The sequence below is a fragment of the Stegodyphus dumicola genome, chromosome 4 (genome assembly GCF_044657685.1).
Source record: "Stegodyphus dumicola isolate Sdum_Otavi_A_Nest chromosome 4, ASM4465768v1".
Classification (NCBI taxonomy): Eukaryota; Metazoa; Arthropoda; class Arachnida; order Araneae; family Eresidae; genus Stegodyphus; species Stegodyphus dumicola.
In genome coordinates, this window is record NC_140771.1 from 81153013 (window position 1) to 81160696 (window position 7684).

A 7684-nucleotide genomic window follows, 5' to 3' on the forward strand; every position below is an offset into this window, starting at 1 on the left:
AGCAACACCAAAAGTGTATGTATATACGCACCCCTTTACCCGACTTAAACGTTCATACTCGGCCGTTATTTTTGCAGTCATTGGTCGTAGACATATACTTCCAATTACAGAAGTGTTTCAAATGACGAAAGTATTCATGTTCTCGCAATGTCAAATTAAACAAAAAAATTAATTTTGGGCAAATAACGGAATTTGCCTTTTGATACGGTCAACTGTCACGGTTCCTAAACTTATAGTTGGGAAAGTTTTACATTTGTTATGAAAAAAAAATAATAATAATAAAATGTAAGACGTTTGACACCCATAAACGGCAGAAAAAGAAAGTGATTTTGTTTGGTTTATTTGATTACGGCAAAGCACTCCAGGGCTATCTGCCTAAGAAGAAGAATGCCTTCATAGAGAACTTTCTACGGGATACATTACACGTGGGGAAAAACACGAAAACCCCCATTCAAGCCAGCCCATTCCGAACTAAAAATATTCAGCAACTTTACCGCTCGCCTGCTGGCGGGCATGGCAAAAAAAGGATATATAGGGATATTTAATTTCAAACTTTGCAATTTTTGATGTAATTTTCAACTTGTCTTGAGGAATAGGTTAATTAAGTTAGAATAATTTAAGAAAAAAGAAGTTTTAGTAATTTGAGTTTAAAAGAACTGCAGCAAGAAATGTGTATAACTGAATAGGCGAACAAGGAAGTAATTTGGTGCCCACATCAGACCTTTTTTTTTACATTTTAATGTGATTGATTGAAATAAATATGCATTTAATTCATGATTTATCTAATCAAAAACATAAAATATTTTCCTAGAATTGCATTACTTATTCTTTCAATTTTTTAAATGTACAGAAGATATGTAACGTTCCCGTGTTACTCTTAGTGCATATTCATCTAATATATACTATAAAATGTTTTCGCTATTCCCTCTATGCCATCTCTATTGATGAAACATATTAAAATTTTCAGCAAATGTTAAAATCTGGTCCCTTTCAAATTATATTATTTTAAAATTAAATTTTAAGCATTTCATTTTTTTATAATTAATTTTTATAGTTTTTATAGTTCAATCGCTGAGTTCATAGCAATATCATAGTCTGGAGAATGAATTTCAAATATATGGCGCGTGGGTCATCAACCGACACGTGATAACTTTAGAACTTATTAATATCTGTTATTAGGTGCTTTCTCACTTTTGGATTGTTAAGTATTGTTGCACTAATTCCTTTGAGTGGAGTCCTTTTGATTTTATATTCGTCTTTTCTTACTTCACTTTAATTGGTAAGGCATTTTAATTTATATCTATTCCAACTATTAAACTTATTCCACTTCATCGCATTCTGGTTACAAATAAAAAGCTATTTTTTTTAACCCAAAGGGGCATTAACCCAGAATGGCTATTATTTTCGAAACGACATTTTGCGTCAAATCGCTATAAATGGCTGTTCATTTTTGAAATAGTTGCAAGAATAAAGTAGTCCTCCTCCCGAATATGGGCACCTCCGAATCTTGAATTTTGAATGTGTTTTATTATCTGTTTCATAATATTTAAACTTTTTGATTGAGAAACTCAACGATTTCAAAACGAACAGCGGCAATACACTGTGCGAAATAAAATATTTTTATCTCCAGCACGCGAGACTGTCTGTCGAAATTCTGAAGATATGTTGTTTTTAAATATTTTAGCCCAAAGGTAAGGTGACCAGACGTCCCGCTTTCGGCGGGACAGTCCCGATTTTTAACAATTTGTCCCGCGACGTTTAAAAAAAGACCCGATTTTGGGAAGCACGACAAAATATATTCTTATGGTTATATATACACTGTGCTCGTTGAAAAAGAACCTTAAAAATTGCTAGAGTTTGTACACAATCAAGAAGCTTTTTTTTTTTTTTTTTTTTTTTTTCTCAAAATGCTCTAAAACTTATTGCAGGTGACCATTACAGTTTCGGTAATCGAAGTAGTAAATGAAGTTAATAATTTAAAATTTCAGTGTCAAGAGCAGTTAAATAATTTTCTCCCGTTAACGTTCCGTAATAATATAAACCAGATAGAAGAACAAGGTGCAATAAATTGTGCAGATATCATGAATCACACTAAAAAGTTCTATAGTAACTGCATATATTATTTAGAAGAGTGGACGGTACATTACAATGACACTAAACATTTATTTTCATTGGATTACATTAAAACAAAAACTTAATTGGAATGATGTGCAAAAACTATTCGATCATATTATTCAAAATTTCCCATACAGCATTATTTCCGAAAATGATCTTTATAATGAGGTACCATTATTAAAGGAATATATTGTTAAGAAAAAGGTTACATCTTGGGCATTATCAAAAATCACACTAGAGAACAAATGGTTAGAAATATTTCATCATTTTGAAACAAATCATGTTCCCTACAATAATGCACTAAAAATTGTGGAATACGCTGTCCTTACCAGGAACCAATGCTGCGACTGAACGCGTTTTTTTTCTACGGTAAGTAAAGTATGGACATTAGAACATAAAGTATGGACAATTCAGTGTTGACACTTTAAAAGCCCTTTTATATGTGAAATATATTTCAACAAATTCTTGTGAAAAGCTTCATGACCTTTTAAACAACGACAGCGATTTAATAATAAAAAAAAAATTCACTCAAATGAGAAGTATGCCAAATAATAAAATAATACTACACATTTCTTAAAGTATAATATTTGTAAATTGTACTTATGTTGAAATTAAAAAATACATATTGCAATACTATTTTTGCGTTCTATGAAAATTTTAGTTGCTCCATGTAGACCAAATTTTGAATCAAAAACCACCCACCTTCCGGTCAATGGTCTCCCGCTTTACCAATGTTAAAATCTGGTCACCTTACCCAAAGGGGCGTTAGCCCAAATGCTCTCGATATGTGCATCCCTTTGTGTAGTACAAAATCTGAAAGGTTTCTGATTACTTTATATATTTTTATTGTTTAATTTGTTTGTGTCGTTATTTAGAAATATGGTATTGCTTTAATTAAATTAATTACGGAATAAATGTAGTAAGTTATTTCAATCGCTGAGTTCATAGCAATATCATAGTCTGGAGAATGAATTTCAAATATATGGCGCGTGGGTCATCAACCGACACGTGATAACTTTAGAACTTATTTCTAACAGCAGCAATAAAATCACCAATATTAGTGTTAAAGGGCATAACTCTGTTTTACACTTGTTATGCAATATTCTTCATTTGGCTCTTCACACAATGTAATACGACGTCCGTGAGCTAAAAAAAAAAATAAATAAAATAAAATAAAAAAATAAAATAAAATAAAATAATAAAAAAATCTGAAATGTTTCAGATTTTAAATTACGTCCAAAGGGGCGTTTTTTAACATTTTGTGTGTTACCTTTCTTTATTAAATATCATGTTCTCGCACTTAAACCATAAGATCCAGTGCAACAGCAATATCGCAAAATAGTTTTAAAACGAGCCTATCTTTAGAATTTCCGATACAGAGACTCACGCGCTGGAGATAAAAATGTTTTTTCTGGACAACGTTGCCATTGCTCGCTTTGAAATGTTTGAGTTTGTTAATCAAAAATTCGTCAAAGTTTTAAAAAAATAGGAAATCGATCATAAAACAAATTTCAAATTTCAAATTTGGTCTTCCACATGCTCATATTCGTTGGAGGATTACGTTATTCAAAATTCGATGACTCTATGTACCGTTATTTTATGACAATGTGAGAAATATACATACATTTACGCAGATTTTCATTATTTAATTTCTTCAAATATAATGCAGGACTCTAACATTTTATGGCGACAGTTTGAAAAGTGAACCGACATTTATCCGTCCGACGCAAAATGCCAAAACGAAACTAATAGTCCTTCGGGATTCAAATCCCTTTGGACTAAAAAAAAAAAAAAAAAATTGGACAGACTTTTAAACAGCTCGAGTACAAATTTTAGAATTGTTTTGGCATTCATTTTTGAAATTACATATACCTTTTTTTAAAATGTTTACATTTATATTATCCTTTTTTTAAAAATTAAGTTGTGTAGGCCACGTTAATTGAAATTATTAGCATTAGAAGGAGAAAATCTACTGGCACTTACATTAAATTAGTAAGCAAGTGTGATCTTTAGAACTTAATACTGAATTTTTGTACGGAAGTTTAATTAGAGTATAAACATTTTTATCTTGGAATTTTGAATGAGACACTAGATTCAATTATGAAATGACAATCACACAATCATGTATTAGGTTTTAAAATTTTGACTCTATTTTGTTTAAATTTTACATGCTAGTTATTACAAAATTTTTCGTCTTAAAAATATGTTATAGAAAAAACACAGTGAACAGACTCTAACACAACCGTCCATTTTCAAACATAAAATTTTTCATGCGTTAATATTATTGTGTTTCTCTGTATCAATTTTGTGTGCCCTCAGTTCCCATCTGTGCGAACCACGGTAAGCTTTTGTGCTTCTTCTTTTCATTATTTCTAGCTAATTCTCAAATATGGGTATTTTAAGTCATGCATTTCAAAAGATGGCGCTGAAATTTTCACGCTACTTAGAATTCACATTTCGTTTAATATACAACACAATCTGCCTTGAAATCCGGTATCCTACTTTGGACACGAAAATTTTAAATTAAACAAAGTATTTAGTAAAACGCTTAAAAATATTAGAATGCACATGCACTCATAGGCTGCGAAAGAATTTTGACAGTTACTGCTTTTATTTAAGCCTAAATAAATTATTGCATTTAAGTATAAATTAATTTCAATAGATATGTTACTGACAATATATAAAATGCTGGCATTTTGTAGAATGCTTGGAGTGTTTAGGCAAAGAATGGATTGGATTGGATTATTTAATTATGGCAAAGCACACGAGGGCTATCTGCCTAAAGGGAGGGATGCCTTCGTGGAGGGCTTTCTAAGGAAAACTGGCTCGTATACACGTTACACATGGGGAAAACCACGAAAAAGCCCATGCAGCCTGCCCGTTCGCGGGATTCGAACCTCAGACCGAACTACCAGTGTTCAGCGTCTTTACCGCTCGGCCGCTGGTGGGCCCTTAGGCAAAGTATGAAACATAAGAAATATTATATATTTTTCTTAGACATTGCATATAATACCTACGCATTTGATAGAATGACAAATGTTATTTAGGCAAAGTATGTAGAAAGACCATGATGAGGCTATTATTTAAAAGACGAACATTCCTCAAAAATACAAATGTTATTTAGAGTAACATTCAAAAACTTTTATTCAAAATACATAAAGAAAAACGAAAGTTGTAAAAAACAAAATTAATGCCTTTTTTTATTGAAGAAAACAATGTATGTTAATGTGTGGAATTACGGAGTGAATGTATTTAATGCATGGATAATATGTGAATGTATTAAACATACCGATATTCAAAACGAATATAAGACGTATTTCACAATTTGCCGGTTTGTCATTTGGCTAGCCAGATTTCGTCATTCTATAAAATGCCAAGGTTTTCTATAGAATGCCGGCTTTCATACATTGCCGGTATTATATATGTATACAACCAGGGTGCTCAAAAGATATTTGTCAAAAGTGTCAAAGAAACGATGCTTAGCAATAAAGCTGAAAAGACCAAAATAAATAAATAAATAAATAAATAAATAATAAGTTAGCAGGAGTGAATTTTAAGAGTTGGTTAGTAAGCTGCAAGCTGTTTTATGCTCAGGCTGATCATAAAAAAAAAAAAAAACCTTAACAAATCCTATGGTGGGACATTAATATCTGAATTCTTTCAGATTTTCTTCTTTATCTTTTTAAAATCAAATTTGAAAAATAGATTTTTGAAAGGTTAATTTGGTCTTACTCCTCTTAATTTTCTAAACGAATACAAAAGAAAATATTTCGCTTCAGTTAACTCTTAATGTGCTTAAGAGTTCACACTATCGGAAATCGTGCTTTACTCCAAATGAAAACTCATCTCATAATAGCGGAATGGAGAAGCTTAAATTCAGTCTATCCGATTTCTCCCTCGAGTTCATTTGCATTGTACATCCTAAGTTCCGAGGAAATTCAGACAGAGTAGCGAACAATGTTTATTGGACCATGTGCGATCATTCATCACGATCATTGTAAATGTTTTAAGATCCGCGTATTCGCGATGTTCGCTCTGTATAATAACTCAGAAATGTAATAAACTGCTGTCTGGTTATTATTCTAAGAGTAGGATTTTGCACTAAACACATCATTTGGGAAAAGTTAGATGTTTCAGAGTGTCAGGTTGTGATTATATTAATCTCGCTATATCGATGTAACATAAATAATAGCCTAATTATTAATGCAATATCTTTTAAATCAAGTGCATTTGAATCAACTTTGATGGTGGTAGTCTCAAATACGCTTAAATTAAAGGATACTCACAAAAATGAATCTTCACTTTTTGAAAAATGTAAAAAAGAGAATTAGAATTAAAAAAATTAAATAATTCAAATTTGAAAATTTATTAAAACGATTAGTAAAGAAATAATTTTGTAATAAAAATTACAAGGTTTGCTAGTTGGTTTGTAGAGACATTAGGTATTTTTTGGAAGCAGGGGAGATGAAAAATTAACAAAGCCTTCGCCAGGAATCGAACCACTGACCTCTGGAATGCTGCCCTGCCTGCAGAACCACTACACCACGAAGGCATGCTCAGAAAGCGGGAGAAATACCTTATATACTCCCTTTTTGAAGAGCGATTGGGGTTTTTAGGGGACCCAATCGCCAAATCCTGGGTGTGGGGAATCCTCATCCACAACCCTTTTAGTTCGGATCCTCCTGTAGAGACATTAGGTATTTTTGGAAGCAGGAGAGATGAAAAATTAACAAAGCCTTCGCCGGGAATCGAACCACGGACCTCTGGAATGCCGGCCCAGCGTGCAGAACCACTACACCACGAAGGCACGCTAGGAAAGCGGGAGAAATACTTTATAAGTTGTCCAAGAAAAATATTATATGCAGCGCTGTCTAACTTATCATAGCCCGCGGGCCATATTTCCTTCACAAAACATTTCGGAGGCCAAGAAGGTTGATGAATGAAATGTCAGTTTATGTTAATTAAAAAATATTTTATTTATACTAAAAAGAATTTAAAATATTCGTAATAAATAAATGAGAACATTGTGGCCGATACTGTTTAGCAACAATATCTTTTATGTTCACATAAATATTTGTTGTGGCAAGTCTAATTATATCTTCAAGAGTGGAATCTTTCAAACTGTTTCTATATTTTAACTTTATATATTTCACATCGGAGTATGCACGCTAGCAGGCATATGTACTGCCGAACATTGATACAATTTGAAGTCCAAAATCTCTCAATTTTGAATATTTCTCTTTATCTAAAAATTTGAATATTTCTATTCAAGTTACTCCACGAGATATAAAAATGGGTCAGCCTGCAGGTCGCATAATTCTATTTGATATTTAAGATCAACGGAGTTGATATCAATATTAATTGGATCACAAAATAAATCAATAGACGGTTTAAGATCATCAAATTGAGAAAATCTTTCATTGAAATCTGTAATTAGCATATGCAATTTTGGTAGAATCATTTTAAAATTCTGTTCTATATCGCATTCCTTCATTTCTTCATAGATCTCTTGGCAAGATTCAAAATGAAATAAATTATTTTGCTCCAAATTAAACCTTAACAATTTTAA

At 31.8% G+C, this 7684-nt stretch overlaps 1 non-coding gene across 1 annotated transcript; it reads right to left on the bottom strand.

The window, feature by feature from the left end:
• Positions 1 to 6848: 6848 nt before the first annotated feature.
• On the bottom strand, positions 6849 to 6922 carry TRNAA-GGC (transfer RNA alanine (anticodon GGC)). The gene has a single exon. It is a non-coding gene; the product is annotated as a tRNA-Ala (tRNA).
• Positions 6923 to 7684: the final 762 nt, after the last annotated feature.